We start from the raw sequence: 22,718 nt of genomic DNA, 5'->3' as shown, positions 1-22,718 counted from the left end.
TCTGACCTTTTGAAACTGACACCCCCTCCCCCATCACCAAGCCCTCCAACCCTGCACTAATCTGGGCTCCTTGGAGTGGTTGGACAGCCTGTAGTCCCAGCAGTGGCCACCGCAATAAACTAGCATTGCGGGGACCACAAAGCTGCTGGCCATCTGATTGGCTGTCAGCTCTATAAGGAGGGACTTCCTCCTGAGAAAGAGGCAGAAGCCTCATGTTAAAGCAATTAATGCTGTACCTAGTGTTAAATTGCTGCAGGGCAGCTTTCGGGATCATGGGCAGACTCTCCCCCAACTTTTTTTCCAGGGGTGGTGGGAACCACTGAATCCCTTAAAACACAGCTCCGTGTGACACCCAAGCAGATGCTAATAAACATCGTCTGATTAACTGATGATTAAAAGTCCACGGATTTTTTTTACCCAAATTTGTGTAAACTAATCATAGAACATCATCTCCCCTGACTTATCTTGCCACTTTAATTGTCCTGGCACCCTGTGACACTGCTGTAAAATTCAAGAGGCCAGTGGGGAGCATTACGTGGGGGATGATTCATTGGGAACTCAGTTAAGATTGCTCAAACTCATTTCATACTGACAGAAAGAAGATTTTCAAGCCCATAATCTGGGCTGAGCTTGTTGTTGGGCTCTAGAGATAGGCTGTGTTTTGTCACCTCACCAGGTCACTTTAGCTCTGTGGTCTCTGTTTTGAATATAATTAATATACCTTCCAAAGTTAAGCTAGTAATCGCAGTTTTGAAGTTACAACCATGTAAAATTACTTAACATTACCACCAGTTATCTGCTCTGCTTGTAAGCTTTGCCCTGTTGCACAGGAAAACTCTCATGATATTTATGTCTTGATGGAAATGCTGTGCTAGAAAATGTTGCATCAAAATTCCTTTGAAAAATGAAACATACTTCCACCCCTAAGAAAAATGTAAATGCGTTGGAAGCAGTTCAGCAAAGGTTTAAGGGATTATGATCTGGAATGAATGGATTGTCTGATGAGGAAAGGTTGGGTAGGCTAGGCTTGTATCTGCTGGAGTTTAGAAGAATAAGAGGCGATTTGATTGAAACATATGGGCTGTAACTCCCAAGCTCCCCAGCATCGGATTTGGAGGAGTACCCAAAAGATGCGCTGGGAAATCCCTCTCGGAAGTTTCTAGGTAAGGGTTTGCACAGCAATTGCCCAGAAGTGCAAACTTCCTCTGGACAAGTACCCTGCGCCGGGAACCATCTGATTTAAATTGCAAATTTTGGATGGTTTTGCTAGGGGTTTACCAATAGTCACCCAGAAAGAGTTGGAAGAATTAAAACCTCTTCTAACTTCTGGATTACTATTTTAAACACCCATACCGACTCCCACGGGACTCCCCTCACACCCCTGACCACTGTCCACGAGGAATCCCCCCTGCCCCGTGAGTGTGCAACCCCCTGGCCTCCAATCACCCCGAAAGGCTTGACCTGACCTCCGCCAACCTCCGACGCCACCCCTGACCTCCAGGACCCCCTCCCCCCTGATCTCCAATACTCCCAACACAACATCTGACCGCCCAACCCCCTGACGTCCGACCCCCACACCCCCAACATCCCACCCCCACCTGACATCCGAACCCCCCCATCCAAATCTGCCGACATCAGAACCCCGACCACCCCCTAGCCCCCAAATCCTATCCACTTACCTTCTCCCTGGCCTGTCAATATCACTGGGCCCTTTAAACTTAGCCTGCTTCCCGGCAGCTAGTGCTGTATAAATGGGGGCGTGGCCTCCTTGAATCCGCAGGAGCTGCATTTCACTGGGAGTGAAGTGCAGGGAGATTTCGCTGCAGGCCCCAAGTGGCTCCGGCGATTGGAAGTGTCGACATTATTTTCAAGAGAGGTAAGCATGTATTTATTTCTTCTAATTCCCAGGGGCCATCTCTTTCCGACGCTAGTTGGAAATATTGGCCCATAAAATCCTGAGGGGACTTGTAGGATGTGGAAAGGATGTTTCCTCTTGTGGGAGAATCTAGAACTAAGGGGCCACTGTTTATAAATAAGGCATCGCCCATTTAAGTGAATGATGAGGATTTTTTTTCTCTCAGAGGGCAGTGAGTCTTTGGAATTCTCTTCCCTAAAAGGTGGTTCAGGCAGAGTCTTTGAATATCTTTAAGGCAGAGGTATATGGAATCTTGATAAGCATGGGGGTGAAAGGTCATCGGGGGTAGGCAGGAATTTGAAGCTGAGGTTAAAATTAGATCAGTCATGATCTTATTGAATGGCGGAGCAGGCTCGAGGGGCCGAGTGACCTACTCCTGCTCCTAATTAATAAGTTCATATGTTCAAAATGGCAGGATTTTATTTCGATGCAGACGCAATAAATTTGGCCTTTGAATAATGTCAAAATCCCCCTTTCCCAAGAATTATCAAACACCTGTCCTGCAATAAAAATGAACCAGGATATTTTCACGTTGAATTCGGTGTTGTAATTTATGGCCCAGGGTTTGATGAGGATGGCTCATCATTCTAAAGATCATCTGTTGAAACAGATATGAATAATTAGTGCCAATGTGCCAAAATAGGAATTGTTGAGGATGGGAAAAGACATCAGAAATCCAATGTTCAATTAGAATGTGTATAACCTATTAATCTTTCAAGAGATCTGGTTTGATTTTTCGTCAGTCTCTTTTTTCCTTACTTTGCACATTTTTTAAAGGGCTGTTTGAGGACATAGGGCCAACAGCATAGTAAACGTGCCTTGACAAGAACAGTAATTGAATCTACAGCCTGGAGCAAGTATAGTTACACGTACTACGGCACGCAAACACGATTAATGTGACAGAAAATAATTGCCTTGTCTCTAATTGTTGTGCATGTTGCCACAAAATCTGCTGAACACACTGATGTCACACTGCAACCTTGCAGACTAGCACTTCTCATTTTCTTTAAGTGCCACATGTGTACACTGTTACTTAAAGGCAGTTGGGTTCTAACTAGTTCTTGACCATATTTTGTTTGCTAGCTGTACAGTGAAATTCTGCCAGTAACAAGAAGATTTGCAATAAATCAGTTACATGGAACTGTTTAAACTGACATGTGCTATAAATCAAATACAAAGTCACCTTAAGCACATTTCAGTAAGGAAAAATCCACCTTAGGGAAATAGTCTTATGCTTCTACAGCTTCTCAATGACTGCATTAATAACTGCAGCCACTGAGAAGCTAAGTTTAAAGAATTCTCAGGTAACCATTAAAATGCCCAGAGGGGTTCTTAAATTCCATTTTTAACGTTGGTTCTCTCTTAACATTAGTATTGAACCAGCATTCAGATTACTGTGGGATAGATTTTGACTTTGTGAGATAGTGTGAAATGGATGATAGCAAGTTGGCAGCAATGCTCCCTGTAAAATTTTGTAACTTTGTATGGCCAGCTTTTTCAGTTCCACGTGTATCCTTAATTTCTTTTAGCATAGTAATGCAGACATCCGATCCAGTGCTTATTACTGAACAAGTCTTGCACAGCATCTTCCATGCTGCTGCGGGGCTGTGCATGTATGCAGCTCAGCAGGAGCATTGGCCAGCAGCCCATGTTACATCTCTCTGGACTTGTAGTGCCATTTACTTCAGGGCAGATGGATCCTTGGTTTAATATCTCATCTGAAAGACAGCACCATTAACAGTGCAGTAGCACTCAGCACTGCAATGGAGTGTCATCCTAGGTCATGTGCTCAAGTCTCTGTAGTGGGATTGAGCCCACAACATTCTGACTCTGAGGCATGAATGTTGAAGTTTAATATGTCAAAGAAAGGACAAAGTGTAGCTCTACCATCCTACTCTGAGATCTCTGAAAGTTCTCAGAGGACTGTATGAAGAATTTCCATTGATTAATAAGTGCAGCTGTAATAAGTGTAATAAGTGCAATAAGTACAAATTTGTAGGTCTAACAGCACTGTCCATCTGAACTGAGCCCTCCCTTCCACTGGCTGCAGCTGGTCTGCTGGCACATTGATGCCAGGCACTTTAGCCAGTGCTTTCTTCTGACTGCCCCTAATCTCCCCAAAATAGATGCATCAGTGCGTATGCTGGGAGACCTAGCGTGCTTGGCAGCTATAGATATGATTATTCCCTTCCTTGATGCCAATATCCTCATCTTGGGAGATAAACAAACAGGGAACTTATTACCTAAGTGTCAGCTGTGGTTCAGCACAGTCAACTTTGAGTCAGCAGGTTGTTGGTTCATAGTCCCACTCTAGGATCTGAGCACAAACATCAAGGCTGACATTCCAGGGAGTGCTCACCATCAGAGTTGCCGTCTTTCAGGTGAGATATTAAACCTAGACTCTTCTGCCCTATCAGGTGGATGTAAAAGGTCCCATGGTGCTATTTTGAAGATTAGCAGGGGAGTTATCTTTGGTGTCCAGCAAATAATTATCCTTCAATCAACATCATTCAAAACAAATTATCTGTTACCACACTGATGTTTGTGGGAGTTTGCTGTGCACAAAATGGCTTCTGTGTTTCCTACATCACAACAGTGACTACACTTCAAAAGTATTTCATTGACTGTAAAGTACTTTGAGAAGTGCTGTGGCCATGAAAGATGCTTTATAAGTGAAAGCCTTTTTTTATCCCAAAGGATATATAGACTGTGGCTGTGCTCAAACTTGCAAGATCACTACAAAGTTCGCAAGAAAGGGGTAGATGTGGGTGTGTGTTAGATTGATTCTTAGTACAAGCAAGAAGCCAAAGTAAAAGTGAACCTTTACCTTGTTGGCTTGCCATGAATGCACCAAGCACTCCTCTACCCATACACTTTGTGGCCTCTTTGCTTTATTTTTTAGAGGCTCTGATTTTCACAGCAATTGAAACATTGCAATTTGATTATGGAGGCTCTGTGCTGATGGTTATACAGCACATTAGGAAGTAACATGATGGGCAACTCATAAGCAGTGTTATGGACAGGGAAGAGAGGCAAGCTGAACTCCTTTATTTTTTTCACCATCTGTCTGGAAGCAGAGGTGTTTTAATCTTTGAAATAGACTGTGGCTTGTTCCTCCAAATTCTCTGTTTGTGATGTCAATTTAAAGTGACTCACAGCAAATTTTCTTTAGGATTAAGTCAGAAGCATTGTTTATTCATACATTCAACTCAGGGATGGTCATCTCAACTACATGCACACACAAGAACACAAAAAAGGGATAGGAAAGAAAAGAGTATTGCAGCAGGGATAACTTAGAACAAAAAAAACAAAGATAGGAATATTAATTCATAAGAATGTTAGGGTCCAGAATGTTAGAGTCCAGTGAGGATTCTTTCACGTAGGAGTTAAAGTTCAGGTAGGTTCAGCTAGCTAAAAGCAGTAGTTGCTGATTTCCTTCAAAGTTAGTGATGACACAGCATGATAAAGTTGGTATACAGGGACTTGGTCTGCTCTACAGGCGATGGCAGGAATCTTCCAGACAACCAGGCTTTGAGGAGGTTTAGATCTGAGGCAGGCTTTGTTGTCAGCTGGAGTCCTGACAGGCTTCATGTTAACAGCAGACTGCCTTGGGAGTCTAGGAATGTAACATTAAAACAAATGCCAGAGGATATAAGGTCCATGTGATATTGCCCATTGATAAGTTTGTTTCAGGTTAACAATCAGTTTCTAAGTCTCTAGTCAAAATCCATTGTTCACCTTAGGAGATAGAGGGTGGTTGTTAGCACAGAGATAAAAACAAAAAAACTACAGATGCTGGAAATACAAAACAGTTCTGTTGAAGGGTCATGAGGACTCGAAACGTCAACTCTTTTCTTCTCCACCGATGCTGCCAGACCTGCTGAGTTTTTCCAGGTAATTCTGTTTTTGTTGTGGTGGATGTTAGCACCTCTGTGCGTATAATCAGCTTTGATGGCTCTCTCTTTGTTATAAGGCCAGGCTGGGGAGGCAGGCAATTTGCTGCTCCCTTGTTTTGTTGATTGTAATGGGTCCCCACAATGATTGGTGTGAGATTCTACAAGGATGAGGGTTCAGCTTTGTCCTGTAATTACTGTTGGAAATTTCCAGAACGTTAGCCAACTTGCAAAGCAAATCTCTTTTGCCTTGCTCACCTTCATTGCTTTCCTTTTCCCTCCTGGTGTTTGACAAGGTGTTTACTAAAACCCGCTTTCACAGCCATATCTCCTTTCTCAGTGACTGTCTCCGTCTCCGACTTACCCCACGTGGATTTCAACTGAAATTCCACCCCTCATGTTTCGAACCCACCCAGGATTACAGGTATCTCCGGGACATAAAACGTTTCTCGGACTGCTGTTCCCGTCACATTCTGAAATCCACACTCAGTGCCATGCGCCGCCATATGAACACACTCGACTTCTCCCTCCAGCAGCACCGCCGTACCCTTTTTCAAAGCTGCGCGTGCCCCCAGTTTCATTTTATTCTTCGGCTCATCCGATGCCTCAACAAGAAACTTTTTCTCTTTCTCTCAAGTGCTAAGGAACGCAAGCTCCAACAACTCATCGACACCAACACCCATCTAGTACCCTCCACCCCTGCCTTTCCCTCCGTCCCCACCCCATCTTCCAATCCCAACCCCAGCCGTGTATTCACTATACCCCCTGACCTTCCCCTCTCCGATGCTGAACGTTCAGTGCTCAGCAATGGACTTTGTTTCATACCCTTACGCCCTCACCTCAATGAATTTCGGGCTCGGCATGATGCTGAACTCTTCTTTCGCCATCTTCGTCTCCGGGCTCACTTCTTTGGGCAGGAGTCCTCTCCCAGTTCAACGGATCCTTTTACCCATCTCCAATATTCTCCCTCCACCTGGACCCCTCCCTCTGGATTCTTACCTTCTCTTGATCTTTTCATTGAGAACTGTCGGCGCGACATTAGTCGTCTCAATTTCTCTGCTCCTCTCACCCATTCTAACCTGTCTCTCTCTGAACTTACTGCACTCCATTCTCTCAGGTCCAACCCTGACATTGTCATCAAACCCGCTGACAAGGGTGGTGCTGTTGTTGTCTGGCGCACTGACCTCTACCTCGCAGAGGCTGAGCGTCAACTCGCAGACACTTCCTCCTACCTCTCCCTGGACCATGACCCCACCACTGAACATCAAGCCATTGTTTCCAGGACTGTCACTGACCTCATCTCCTCTCGGGATCTTCCTCCCACAGCTTCCAACCTGATAGTCGCCCAACCTTGGACGGCCCGCTTCTATCTCCTACCCAAAATCCACAAACAGAACTGCCCCGGTAGACCGATCGTCTCAGCTTGCTCCTGCCCCACAGAACTCATTTCTCGTTATCTTGACTCCCTTCTCTCTCCCCTTGTCCAGTCCCTTCCCACCTACATCCGTGATTCCTCTGACACCTTACGTCACATCAACAATTTCCAGTTCCCTGGCCCCAACAGCTTCCTCTTCACCATGGACGTCCAATCCCTCTACACCTCCATCCCCCACCAGGATGGTCTGAGGGCCCTTAGCTTCTTCCTCGAACAGAGGCCCGAACAATTCCCATCCACCACTACTCTCCTCCGTCTGGCTGAACTTGTTCTCACGCTGAATAATTTCTCCTTCAACTCCTCACTTCCTCCAAATAAAAGGTGTGGCTATGGGTACCCGCATGGGCCCCAGCTATGCCTGTCTCTTTATGGGGTATGTGGAACATTCCTTGTTCCAGTCCTACTCTGGCCCCCTTCCACAAGTCTTTCTCCGGTACATCGATGATTACTTCGGTGCTGCTTCATGCTCTCGTCGGGACTTGGAAAAATTTATTAATTTTGCTTCCAATCTCCACCCCTCCATCATTTGCACGTGGTCCATCTCTGACACTTCCCTTCCCTTCCTTGACCTCTCTGTCTCAATCTCTGGTGATAGACTGTCCACCAATATCCATTACAAACCCAACGACTCCCACAGCTACCTCAACTACAGCTCCTCACACCCCGCTTCCTGTAAGGACTCCATCCCATTCTCTCAGTTCCTTCGCCTCCGTCGCATCTGTTCCGATGATTCTACCTTCAAAAACAGTTCCTCTGACATGTCCTCCTTCTTCCTTAACCGAGGTTTTCCATCCACGGTCGTTGACAGGGCCCTCAACCGTGTCCGGCCCATCTCCCGCGCATCCGCCCTCAAGCCTTCTCCTCCCTCCCAGAAACATAATAGGGTCCCCCTTGTCCTCACTTATCACACCACCAGCCTCCGCATTCAAAGGATCATCCTCCGCCATTTCCGCCAACTCCAGCATGATGTCACCACCAAACACATCTTCCCTTCACCCCCCCTTATCGGCATTCCGTAGGGATCGCTCCCTCCGGGACACCCTGGTCCACTCCTCCATCACCCCCCACTCCTCAACCCCCTCCTATGGCACCACCCCATGCCCACGCAAAAGATGCAACACCTGCCCCTTCACTTCCTCTCTCCTCACCGTCCAAGGGCCCAAACACTCCTTTCAAGTGAAGCAGCATTTCACTTGCATTTCCCCCAACTTAGTCTACTGCATTCGTTGCTCCCAATGTGGTCTCCTCTACATTGGAGAGACCAAACGTAAACTGGGCGACCGCTTTGCAGAACACCTGCGGTCTGTCTGCAAGAATGACCCAAACCTCCCTGTCACTTGCCATTTTAACACTCCACCCTGCTCTCTTGCCCACATGTCTGTCCTTGGCTTGCTGCATTGTTCCAGTGAAGCCCAACGCAAACTGGAGGAACAACACCTCATCTTCCGACTAGGCACTTTACAGCCTTCTGGACTGAATATTGAATTCAACAACTTTAGGTCTTGAGCTCCCTACCCCATCCCCACCCCCTTTCTGTTTCCCCCTTCCTTTTGTTTGTTTGTTTTTTTTTTGTTTTTTTTTCCAATAAATTATATAGATTTTTCTTTTCCCACCTATTTCCATTATTTTTAAATATTTTAAAATCTTTTATGCTCTCCCCACCCCCATGAGAGCTATACCTTGAGTGCCCTAACATCCATTCTTAATTAGCACATTCGTTTAGATAATATCACCAACTTTAACACCTATGTGTTCTTTTGTTCTATTGTTGGTGACATCTTTTGATGATCTGCTTCTATCACTGCTTGTTTGTCCCTACAGCCACACCCCCCCTCCACTTCTCTCTCTCTCTCTCTGCCCCCCCCACACACCTTAAACCAGCTTATATTTCAACTCTTACTTGGACTCGAACTCAAGTTCTGTCGAAGGGTCATGAGGACTCGAAACGTCAACTCTTTTCTTCTCCGCCGATGCTGCCAGACCTGCTGAGTTTTGCCAGGTAATTCTGTTTTTGTTTTGCAAATCATGTGACCTGTAACAGCCATGTTTGTGGTCCAGCAAAGTCAATTTTTAAATGACCAGAAATTAAGGTTTGATTTAAACAGTTTATGACCTCTTTCATGTCTTATGGACATGACAAACAGCCTATATTCCATCTATGGTGAAAGGATAAGTATAAACAATGTAAGTAGTTCTATGAGCCATGTAGTGAGTTGATAAGAAACGTATCAATCTGTATGAGTGAATGAAAGCCTGTTCCTTTAGCAGCCAACATTTTGGAAGTTTACAGCTAGGAGGTTTAGGAAGTAAGAAGTGCAATCAATGCTTTGCAGGCTACTTGCATATTTAATAGCATTCTGTGCTTCCAGTGCTTGTGTGGTATAGCCATCAAGTTCCTAATTTCTCCATACCATGGCACTCTTTCTCAGTCCAAACAACTCTTCCCTCATTTGCTCCCATGAATGATGCATAGAAAAGATTATTCATTTGACTGACCATCACTTATTGTGCTTGCCACATAGTAACTGATGGTCTCTCCATCCCCAAAATGATCATGTATTGAGCATTGTCTCCTCCAGAAAGACTTCTAAGCTTTCACGTGTGAAAGGGAAGCTCTTACATATACACTAGCGATCTTCTGGACAAAACTTCCATGCTCCATCAAAACTTATGTAGCATGCTTTAAATGCCGCAGACCTTTAAGTAATTCCCAACAACAATCCCCACCCCACCACCACCACCACCCCTGCCATCCCCCACCAATCACCTCAAATGACTCAGCACCTCTACGCACCTGAAAAGTGTGCACAGAGCTTAAGGAAATGAATTCCACAAAATTGGCCATGTTTTACTGAGCCCATTGTTATTAAGGTCCACACTTTTGCAAAAGTGGCCACTTCTCTCCAGCAGGATTGTTAAGTTATTATCAATTTCATGGAGTAGTTCTTGCAGTGGACTCCATGACCATCAGGATTAGCCGACCAGCTCTTTTGGCTGTCAGCCAAGTATGGAATCAGTTTCCGTATCCTTGAAATGAACCAGAACCTTAGAATGAAAGACTTCTCAATCTGTCAATTATGAAAATTCAATATAAAGGCTTTGAGCTGAATCAATCCAGTTGCAAGTGCAGCCACAAGTGGGTCCACAGCACAAAACCTCTCCTGATTGGCAATTGGCAACATCAGTCAAAGGATCCATCAGGATTGAAATGAAGATCTTCGCACTGATTCAGTAAGCAGAATTTTCCTGTAATGAAACTAAGTGCGGCAGTGGGTGGTTTCAGTAGCTCCCATCCCAATACCTGTAATGGCAGCAACTCGCACCCGATTCTGCACTTGGAGCCTCATTAGTTATGCTGAGGCGCTTATTGGTCCAAATGACCTGGCGATTTGGGAGCTGATTCGTTTGCCTGCTGTCAGCTGGCTGGTTCGAAGGACCGGGTGCCATATTTAAACACCAGTCCAATGCACAAACTCACTCTCTCCAGCTCACCAGAGATGCCTGGCAGCCAGAAAAGGAAGGCTGAGAGCCTGAAAAAGAAGGCAGCACTCCATTTCACCCACCTGGCCTTCCAGGCCTTGAATAGGGGGGTGCAGACACACAGGCAAGTGCTTTATCCCATGGATGGCTGCAGGAAGCAGAGCAGCTTCACCTCTCTGGCCTGGGAGGCCGTTGCAAAGCAGGTCAGCATGGCTGCCACCTGAACCCGAAGTGCCACCCAATACAGGAAGAGGATGAATGATCTCATTCGCTCTGCTAGGGAAAGTCACCCTTCAACTCCCTCCAATATCAAATACTCATCATGGTATCATGCACTCAAGCAACTACTCTCTTCAGGGTCACATGCAACTATTAGCAGGGGACACATATCAATACTCACCAAGACGTTCACATCAGCACCATCCCATCTATCATGTTGCTCACATTCCATTCTCTGGTCTTTCTGGGGAGGGCTCACCACACACAGGGGACATACATCTCTCCCAACCTCTGCTCCACCCCTTCTCATTACATGCCTTTCTTTCTTCCTCCTACAAGCCAAACTGGTGCACAACAGGCACGAGATAACGCAGATCAGGGGAGGGACGGCCAACATCATCGCCCTCACTGAGTTTGAGGAGGCCACAGCTGAGCTGGTTGGGGAGGACAGGGACAGCCCAGCTTCCAGCACTCAGAGGGCTGCTGGAGACCAGCTAGCTGCTCGGTCTGAGTCAGATGATGAGCCTCTAGAAGCGGCCACCAAATCAATGCTGGAGATGCAATGACATGTGGCGGCGGAACATCAGGCAGAGATTCAGCAGTCACTCAACAGACTAGAATGAACAATAGAGGAATCCATCTGCATTCTGCCTAATGTCATGGCTCTGACATGCAAATGCCTCGAGGTCATCATGGGAAGGCTGGCAGCCACCATGGAGACCTTGGTCCAGCAGGTCTTGCCGGGTTTGCACATGGCTCTGCATTCCATGGCCACACACCCTGGTGAGCACCATCAAGATGTAGGTGACATGGGTGCGAGGCACTTTGATCCCCCTCCAAGTGCACTATCTCTTGCAGGAGTCAGAGCGGGACCCTCGGACACCCACAGGGAGGATAACCATCAACTGGACATCCCAAGGGCCTCCTCTCAGGACACTCCAAGGGTGTACATCTGCTCATAGCCTCCTCTGCCTGTGTCCCCATCCACTCCAGCTGCTCAGGCTACCGAGGCTGCAGGAGACCCTTATCAGTCTGGGGCCATCCAGGCCTCAGGCCACCAGAGGACATCCACCAAGGTTATCACAGACATCAGGTTGTAGCAGTCAGCAGGCTTCCTCCACCTCTGCTGCGGATGTCTGCACCAAGGCTTGGCAGTAGAGTTATGAAAGTTAAGAGAAATTGATGTCACTTTTGGATCACGGGTGTACAATACATGCAAATAAATTGCACTTTTGCGAATACATTTGATGTTTATGTGAATGCTCCTGTCAACTGATGGTGTTGTGATTTTGTGCTTTGGAATGCTGTTATATCGAAGTTTAGCCATCCTCCCACTCAGTGATAGCATCCCACTGTGAGATTCACATTCCTGTGATGTCAACCTCAGTTGAACTGGTCTCCACAGCCTTGTGTGATGTCAGGGAGATGTGTTTAAATCGTTATTGGAAGTGTGTGATGTAAGCATTTCTACCCCTTCTTCTTCAAGGAACACGATTGAGTGAGGGCAGCTCATCAGCATTGATATTCTAGCGGCATTTGTTTCTCCTCAGTAGTGGTGGCAGAAGAAAAGACTTGCACGGGAGGAGATCCCTAGGCATGTCCACATCTCAGTCACAGCAGTGCTTGAATCATTAGGTGGCAGCTCTTGGTCCTAAGTGGGCTCTCAGTTCCCAGATTGAGCTCCATGGAGCAAAGTAAAGATCATGGTCTGATGATTCATGAAGGCAGAATGTGCAAGTGTGAATGTGGGACTCGTTCTCGCTGCAAATGAGTGGATATCAACTGAGTTGGAAGAAAATGGCATTGAGGGCTAGGAGAGATGTGGCCATATTCCCTCACTTGTCTTTACTCTTCCTGGAACCTGTCAGTAATTAATGTATCACTGCCACATCTCCCAAGACTTCCTTCTTCCATGGTGTGAGCAAGCTCATACTGACCTTCAGCAGCCTCCTGAGGTTCTTCAGAACCCTATGGTCTGCTCTATTAGGGAGTATGTGCATTTGTAAGCAGCATTGTACCTCTCTTTGGAATGACTCTGAGGGCGATGCACTGGTGTTATCAGCCAGTATTCCATTGGGTACACCTTATTCCCAAGCAGCTGTCCCTGAAGATGAAATGGCCCCTCGAAAGCCTCAGGCACCTGGGAATGCCTCAGGATGTAGTAGTCATGGCAAATGTGCAGTATGTGCTTCCAGTGATCACACACCAGCTGTACATTGATGGAATGATAGCCTTTGCGGTTTATAACCATGAAGACCTGCTGCCAAAGAGCCCATATAGCCACATTGCTGCAGTCTATTGCACCCTGTACTCTTGGGAAGCCTGAAATGATGGCAAAGCCTGTGAATCTTGCAGACAGGCTATATTTGTCCAGAACAAACCTGACATAAAGATGGCCCTTCCTGTAAAGGGCATCTGTGACCTCCTTTATGCCTCAGTGTGCTAAGGACTGAGTGATGCTGCACAGCTCGCCTGTTGATCCTTGGAAAGAACCAAAGGCCAAGAAATTGAGTGCAGCTTTCACCTTCAAAGCCACTGGCAGGGGATACCTTCCAACTCCATGTAGCCTTCACAAAGAATGTGGCATATGTGATGTACCAGATCTCGGGACAAGAGCAGACATGTACTGCATTGCCTCTCACTCATTTGTAAATAGGAGACTCTTCTACGATAAACCCGAGTCATTGTCTGGGTCTGTCCTCCTGACACTCCTGTTCTTGCTGTGGCTCTGCTTGACTGTGCCCCTCCTGCCCGAGTTGTGTGTGGAGTTGCTTCTCCCTCCTTCACCTCCTCCATTTCATTAGGACCATGACAAAGGCAGCATTGAGCCCTGGATCCATATATGCTTTTGTCTTCTCTCTGAAAGGAAATATTGAAGACATTATTGATTCAAGGGGCAAGAAAGCGAAACTCAGAAGAAGACATGTTTAGAGACTGTAAGGGTCCATAGGTTTTCCTGCCCTACTTACATGGTGAATGATGCCGCCTTGTCCCTGAGACACTAGCACACACACGAAGGTGACAAAGATGGCATCACAGATATGTAACAGTTTGAGCCCTGCGTGGGATGCTAAAGTTTCAGTGAGCTGAGTGACCCAACCTAGCTCTGTGCTCCCATCTCTGATGTGGCATATTAATGACCAATCAGTTACTCATGGTCAATGGGTGGATGCCCTTTGGCATTAGGAGTGTCACATCTGATGAACACGTGACAGACCTTCATTGATGGAATGCTATATGCGGTGCACCTGTGCCTCCTTCACTATTGCCTGCATTCCTAACTTCTAAATTCCTATGTGTTACTCTTGAGATGCAGCAACTGTGATGTGAAGCCACTGAGTTCCGAATAGCCCTTTAACAGTGCAAAAGAAGCCATTGGCTTTCAAGTGGCTTTCATCGCAAGGAGGTCTTCCTCCTTTCTTTTAAGCGCCTGCTTACTCCTGTGGCAACAAGAGGTTAGAGGGAAACCCCAGTAACCCCTTCCCTCTCACTGCCATTCCACAGCCTTCCCTGCCCATTGCCCCCATCATGTTCATCAACCAAACCTTCGCCTCACAACCCAGCCCAGTTGAAGTGCTAGTCTCTGAAAATGGAGGCCTACATGAATACCTCAGCACAGTGGTTTTCCTTGGGACAATGAAAGCAAAGAGAAGGAGCAGACCATCCCTACAGCACCAGCAGAGTGGCATTCATCACAACAAGACCAGCGCAGCGCTATGGCAGGTATGTTCCACTCACCTCAAAGTTACCATTGAACTGAGGTCCGACTTGTGCATGGCACCCCTTTTTCAAATGGACTCGAGGGAGATGTAATTTCCTGCTGATGTGATGGAAGATTGGAAGCCATAGCAAGATTCCAGTGAGCAGCTATTTTAATAAACATTCATGACATGCTAATGAATGCAAATAGTGCCACTAGTCGGCAGGATAACCGACCCACCGTGAACACACCATCAGGAGAATTGTTTTAATGACGACGGGTTTACGATTTTTTGCCTGCAGCTAGATTCTCTGCTCCTGCCCACCAAAAAACCCACTGCAGGTGGGATGGGAGAATTCCGGCCAGTAGATGAGCTTTTTCTGAAGTCAGAGTCTTGATTGTTATTGGTCATAGAAAAATAGTCCAGCCACCAGCACAACCATCAAACACATCTAATCACAGAGGAAAATCACCAAAAATGTAAATTAAAAGAAACAATAATCTTTTTTAGTTCTTGTATTTTCAATGATGCATCAATTTATCCTTCAAACTTTGTAGAGTCTGGCTAATATAAAGATGCACCAAGTCATGATTAGAAATGAAAACTTTAAACAGCTTAAAATCAGTATCAATAATCTGAACAAGTACAGATTCAAGGCTGTTCTAAAAGAAAATAAGAGATGGTTGCTTAGCAAAACTTTAAACTATGCTAATAACAATAATAATGGTGCTTAAATTTTTAATTCTGAAAATGTACATGAATCAGCAATAAAGCTGGGAGGAAGATGTTCTTTAAGAAGTACCTCAATCCAGAAACTACACTGATCCTGTACAATTGCTCAACGCAACCCCATCAAATTCCTCTAATTGATTTTCATAAGGAGTGTTCACCCATTTTGCTTAACAGCTCTGTTATAATAACTGATAGGAATTTAGTAAGGCCCTGTTAAGCAATCATATAACACTGCATTGTTCCATTCCAAGTTATGATAAGTAAAATATTGAAAATGCTACTTTATAAACACTGCAGCGTGCCTTTTTCTGAAAATCCAAGCCTCAATGTACAGACAGTACACATTACAAATGGTCATCAACTACAAACAATATTTAATGAATGTACTGACTTTGTAATTGAAATAATGGGCGGAATCATCCCAAATTTGTACAAAGTGCAGTACCGGATGGGAAAATGGACGTTTTACCCGTCGGCTGCAATGGTGGCTTATCATGCCGTAACATCCCATTCTCTGGCCTCCTGCCTCATTAATTATGCATTCACGAGGAACATGCCAGCTCGCTGGAGGGCAGGCTCGGATTTACCTGCTGTGCCGTGATCTTAGCACTTCCTCGCTCCAGGCGCCATATTTAAAGCGCATCAGAGCGTAGCCAAATTCTTGTCTTCAGACCAGGGCTGCTCCAGGCGACAGATGGCCCCGAAAGCAAAGAAGACGGCTGCCCCCAAATTTAGTGACGTCTCTTTAGGCGCCTGTTGGATGCAGTGGAAGGCTGCTGCAATGTCCTCTACCCCTGCTCAGGTCACAGGAGGTCCATCAGAGTCACCAATCCAGTCTGGAATGGGTTGGCTGTGGCGATCAGCGCCGCTGGAACAAAGAGGAGGTCAGCCACTCAGTGCAGGAAGAGGATGAATGCTCTCATCGATTCCGCCAGGGTAAGTCAACCACATTATCATTCTAAATTCACACACTCACAAACCCATCACACATCCACAGGGACAGCCACTCCTCAAGGGACAGCACCACTAACTCTCACACACACCCTCACATCTCCATCAGGCTCATATCCTCTCGAGCTTGCATCCTCATCCCATCCATGGCTCCGCTCACCACACAAACATTCCAGGCAGCCATGTGTCCTGCTCACACTCTCACCATCTGTTTACATGCAGGAGATGCTGGCTCACAACAGCAGAGAGAGGTCCCAGACCGGGGTGCAGTGCAGGGTGGGGCGGGCGGGGTGCGGTTGCGGGGGTTGGGTGGGGGGGGTGGGGGGGGTGTTAATGGGGAGGGGGGGTGGGTGGTGGCCCACATTAGGCCCCTCGCTCACTTTGAGGAGTGTGCCATCGCGCTTATTGATGAGGATGTGTACCGTGCCTGCGATGGCAGTGAAGTCAGTGGCGAACCCCCTTGTGAGGATCCTGCACCACATAATCAGGGCAGCACCTAGAAGAAGTGGTAAGCCTGTAAAAGTTAAGAATTTCTGATCACAAGTGGTTGCACGGGTGAACAGGTTTTGTCAGTTTATAATCTGCAAATATATTCACTTTCACTGAACAATGTGTAATGGTGTCTTTCAGTTTCATTTACAGGCTTCGCAAGTTCACTCCCTGCAGCCCCCAACACGCAGCCAGACCATGAGTGATTCTTGAGGGAGAAGTCTGTGTAGGGCAGGGCCTTTTGGAGCCTCGTGCAAGCACTCTCCTTCGCATGTGGAGCCTTCATCCATCAGACTCACCTCAATGTCCCAGGCATTTTCAATGCTGTCTGCTGGGGTTCTCTTTCAGTTGTCCATCTGAGCTGGCATGTATCTCTTCCCACCCACTGATCACATTCGCATGCAACCTGTGCCCGTCCAACTGTGCTCCTCTCCCTTTAGATTTCAACAGCCATGGTAGCCTTTTTCCCTCCCGCAGTCACCCATGTCCTTTCCCCCATCGCTATTGATTGTCCTGATATCACCTTCCACCTCCCCACCAAAAACTACCAACCAAAACCATTTTCTTTCCAAGATGCCCAGGTTAACTTGCACATTCCCTACCTTCCTGAGAATCCTATCCCCATCCTCATTGATCTCCATGACCTACTCCTTATCCACAGGGTCTACGTCTGCCTCTGAGTCCCTACCAGCCACCCTTGCCATCCCTTCTACCTCTACCATCGCACCCTCAGCCTCCCACCCCTCCAGCTCATTCTGTCCCCTCTCATACTCACCATTCCTTCCTACCATGCCCACCCTCAGTTCACTCCCCAGGGGAGGCAGTGGCGTAGTGGTATTGTCACTGGACTAATGTTCCAGAGACCCAGGGAAATGCTCTGGGGACCTGGGTTCAAATCCCACCATGGCAGATGGCAGGATTTGAATTCAATTAAAAACCTGGAACTAAAAGTCTAATGACGACCATGAACCCATTGTCGATTGTGATAAAAACTCATCTGGTTCACTAATGTCCTTTAGGGAAGGAAATCTGCCATCCTCTGGCCTATATGTGTCTCCAGACCCACAGCAATGTGGTTGACTCTGAATTAGGGATGGGGAATAACTGATGGCCTAGCCAGTGATGCCCACATCCCTTGAACGAATAAAAAAAGAAGAGAGTCATTGACTCCACAGACCCCATCCTTGCATGTTCAACTGGACATCCCTGGACTCCTTCTGCCCCTGGACTCCTTCTTCATTCTGAAGTCCTTACCCCTTTGAACTCCTTCTCATCTCCAAACTTCTCCCCTTACACCCACCTCCCCAGTTGCTGCATTCTCCCTTGTTACACCCTTCTCTCCCCGTACTCCCTCACCCACCCGTACACCTTGCTCTCCCATTCATGGCTAGATCTTCCTTCTCTCCACTTTCGCCGATCATCTGTAGCATCCCATGGCCAAGACTGTGATGTCCTGAAGCAGACCCCAGACATCAACTGAGACCTCCTACCTTGTATAAGCTGCTTCATGGTGGAGCATGTCCATGAGCATCCACCCAGAATGCGATGGACATGTTTCTCCAGGGTCCAGTTGCTGTAGTGCTCCTGCATCCTCTGCTCTTCTGATGTCTGTGATGTGAACAAGGCCTCTACGTTAGGGCTCAACTTCTGCACGTCACACTTGTTCAGATGTGTTCTGGGCTAGAGTGTTTTCCTGCTGACATGCGTGGTAAATTTGATGTGTGGGGATGATTCCTGCTTGCAGGCAAGGTGATGAGATGCAGATGCAATGAAATTAGGTTCCGACGCTGGACTTCGGGAAAGGTGGCCCACCATTGACGGACAGAGTGGACGATGGCTAACTGATTTCACAACAACATGATTCTAATTTTTGGCTTTCCTGCCATATTGTCCTCCCCCACTCTCCATGATGCTCATTGCCAACAGGGGTGCAAAATTCTGGCCTATGGCTTTTGATAGCGAGCTTATGATCTGAGTTTTTTAAATCATTTCTTTGTGATTTTTGTTCTGTCTTTTTAGGTGGGGCTGAGGCAGTAATAGGGGATGAAAGGATTACTTTCTGTACCCATAATGTGTACAATGATGTTGCCTTGTTCTTATGCTGGAAAATGAGTCCCTAATCTATATCCCTGGTAGCATAACTGATATGGAAATTCAAGTATAGGGTATCCTAAATACACTGTGAACGAGTATGGATTCATTGATGTCTTGACAAGCGCCCTGAGTAAAAGGGCATCTCCATTTCTTGAAAGTAGGTGAAGGGGTAGCTACAATTATGGATATTAATTACTCCAGTTCCATGGAACTTGCTTGATTAGCTTTGGGTTGGAGCCGGATTTTGCCAGAGTCCTGTGTCTGAATGAGCAAAATGTTTTTTTTCTCTGGTTTTGTACTTCTACCAGGAAATTGTGTGAGCCAAGTTGATGGTATATGTCTTCAGCATTATGTCTGGTTGGAATGGACCAATTTTTATGTCCTTTTTCAAATGTAGCTACATGCATTTCAGCTGCTCCTTCTGTGCTGAGCCCTATAAAATGAGTGCCCTGATGAAGGAGCTGAAGTATAACGATTAGATATGACACAATATACAGAAAACTTCCTAGTCAACCAGGGTACTGCAATATTGATCTGAAGCCAGGTTACATTACAGGTACTGTCTGGGCTAAACTTTCCTGCTGTGTTTGTAGACTAATGTCAGTAAGCAGTTTGAACATGGGTGGATTTGATCAAAGAGGTTGTGTATTGGTCTGTTCTGAAATGTGGCCCAGCATGGTACACATGCAAAATATGTATGGGCAATGTTGGCAGTTGAGCAATTATGATGTCAACCAAGTATTTTGTTTTGCTTATGCTAATCCTACATTATATAGTGAATATTAGATGCAAAGTGAAGATCCTTGCACACTTTGGCACTTGGTCTCAGGGGACACCACAATTGCCCCCATCATGCCATATGACATATGAACCATTTCTAGAACTCCTCAGATTGATAGCTAATTAGACAACATTTTGTTCTCTGACCTCAGACACATTAGGAATTGGGTTAAAAATTCACAAGTTCAGTTCATGGAAGTACCTTTGGATTGGGGGAATGCCCAAAGTTAGATGAACAATGATAATACTTGTATTGAACCATAATTCTGAAATAAGAATATGTGATAGCTCTTGAATGCTTGATAGTGTAAAATAAGTGATGACACACTGGCAACCCATTTCACATCTATCCCAACTTTTATTTGTACTGAAGTCAATTGGCAGAGAATCTGTGGCTTTGAATACAGTGCTATACCAGTTTGACAGAGTTTTACTGCTGCATGTGAGTGAAACCTGTTCTCTCTTTATACACTATCTCACAAAGTCAAGAGCTACCACAGAGAGAGAGAGAAAAACAGAAGAGAAGAGATTACTGGAAGTTAGATTCATACAGACAGGCCTTACTTTGTACAGTAAATCAGTTTGTGTTATTTATTATGTTAATTGCTTGCTAAGTATGGTCTTACTCATAGCACATCTTATCAAATAAACAATTGAATAAAATAATTTTAGTCAAAAACCCAGTGGATAAAGAGAAATTAATTTCTTAATTTTTACAATGAACTAAAACCTCTTCCCAACAGATTAATTAATTCCACAACTCATACAACGTCATGAAAGCAGCAGAGATAAGAAATCACATGAAGGAAAAATGTCAGAGCTCTGGAAAACTTAAGCTGGCTTAGTCATAACTGTTGAAATTAGAACGCCTTCTCTTCACTGTGAATGAGTCTTTATTTTTATACCTGTCTTTCACAACAGTGTTATACATGCTAATGTTAGTATAGCCATATGGTGTTGATCAGAAGCAATCTTTAAGCTTGTGTTCAGTGCTGTATCAGCTTGGCATGTGAATGAAACATGCGACTGGAATTTGCAGTCAGTGGTGAGCAAACGACAACAACCGTTCATTACACTTACCCTGAACCCAAAGAATTTTTATGGGCCTTTGCACTGGAACTTGCTATGATTAGAAAACTATTTCGGCAATTCATTCTCTACAGTGGATCTCAGACCTGTGTGCACAAGGCAAACAACGTTGTAATTTCTTAGCCAATCAGATTAAAGAGTTGTTACTGGGGCACAGAGAGTCTGAACCAGAAAGTATAAGCTAACATAGTTAATTAAATGGAAAATCATGTACAGAAAGTAATGGGAAAAGAAGGATGGGGATTAAGTGAGAGATAAAAGAGAAAGAAAGAAAAGGAACAAAAAAATGTATTTCATTTTTAAAAGCTTCCAACAACAATTAAAATCTGAAGGAATGAGATTGCCACAGTTACAATAAGTAAGATAGAAGGCTGGATTTGGAAATAATCTAGAGCTCAATATTCATGACTTCTCCCATTAATTTCAGGGCTGAACAAAACCAGAAAATAACCAAATCATAATGATGGAAAGATTCGTGTGAAACCACAACAGATAAAGGAAAATAAAATGGAGTGAATTTCAACTATTTCTGCCTTGTCTCTTAGAGATCCAGCAGCTGATCATAATAGGGTAGTAGGGGCTGCCTCTTGAATGCTCAAGGCTAGCCTGATGTGACTTTTAAGGCCAGTTAGGAAGCTGTTTGTGCATGCACGTTGATTCCCCACTAGTTGTAGCACAATGTTTTCAATTTTCAAGCACACAGCTGCTCCAAAAATAGGGAGAAACTGTGTACACTGGAAGGAAGGCTGTAACCAGGGAAAATAGATTTAAGGTAATTGGCAAAAGAGCCAGATGGGAGATGAGGATAATTTTTTATGCAGCAATTTGTCCTGACTGCACTGCCTTAAAAGGTGGTGGAAACTGACTTAATAGTAACTTTCAAAAGGAAATTTGATAAATACTTGAAAAGGAGAAACAAGTTACACAGCAATGGGGAAAGAAAGGGAAGTGTAACTAATTGGATAGCTCTTTCAAAGAGTGGGTACAAGCATGATGGGATGAATAGCCTCCTTTTGTACTGTACAATTCTATAATTCTTTGAATGATTTTCAACATATACCAGTAATCACAAACTATGCTATCGTCTTTATTAAATTTTTCAAAATCAATAAAGATTCTTACCTTGAGCAATCTTCCATAATGGTTACATAGTACAACAAAATCACAGTCAATTATCTTAGTATCCCATCTCATAAGTCCTACAATTAGGGTTGTTTTGGTCTATAAGGTTTTTGAGGTTGTTGGGCAGATTTTGTCAATTTTCTGTGTTAATACATTTAGTCAAGGTTATTCCCACGTTTATGTTGAGCAGCAGTCCATTGCTGTGTGAGTGGCAAGCATCTGGCTAATGCTGTAGTAAGGCTGTCTGGCTTTAATAAAAGCATTAAATGCAAATAGAAGTTACTTATGTGAGACTTCTCATATTAACTATGTTGAGCCACAAACAGTCAACTCAATGAAATTCCACATATCCTTTCACCTTATTTTCTTATTGTTTGCAAATACAGAAATTATAATATGTCATAATTTGTGCTTTCAAATACAAGGATTGATGCTTTCAAGATTAGCTCTCATTCAAAAGTGCTTCACCTAGCAAAATGCTTAAGATTCACTGAGATTAGCCCCCATTCTAAAAGCTCCTGGGTCATAAGATTTCTATATTTTCTGAAGGCTATGAGTGAACTTTTAAGGCCTGAATTTTCATAAAATCAGAAGGGCTCTGCTCATTAGCCCAAAATAGTGCGGGAACCCAGAATCCAGAGGATCTCCCTCACCCCTCAAAACTTGCACTTAGCACTTTCACGAGGGCAGGATGTATTTCACACAGTTCATGGAGGCAATGACACATTTAAAAGTGCAGCTGCCTTCAAACAGAAGCAAATTTGATCACCCAGGTTTCTGAAAAGTATTGTGGGCTTTAGACATTTGACCAAAAAGCT

At 45.0% G+C, this 22,718-nt stretch overlaps 1 long non-coding RNA gene across 1 annotated transcript; it reads left to right on the top strand.

Moving 5' to 3' along the window:
* The first annotated feature begins 1,753 nt into the window (after positions 1 to 1,753).
* On the top strand, positions 1,754 to 21,301 carry LOC121282349. The gene is made up of 2 exons (XR_005944046.1): positions 1,754 to 1,876; positions 21,206 to 21,301. It is a non-coding gene; the product is annotated as an uncharacterized LOC121282349 (long non-coding RNA).
* The last annotated feature ends 1,417 nt before the right edge of the window (positions 21,302 to 22,718 follow it).

This window comes from Carcharodon carcharias, chromosome 9 (assembly GCF_017639515.1).
Source record: "Carcharodon carcharias isolate sCarCar2 chromosome 9, sCarCar2.pri, whole genome shotgun sequence".
NCBI classification, from domain to species: Eukaryota; Metazoa; Chordata; class Chondrichthyes; order Lamniformes; family Lamnidae; genus Carcharodon; species Carcharodon carcharias.
The sequence above is the reverse complement of the archived record's forward strand: the minus strand, read 5'-3'. Positions and strand labels throughout refer to the sequence as shown.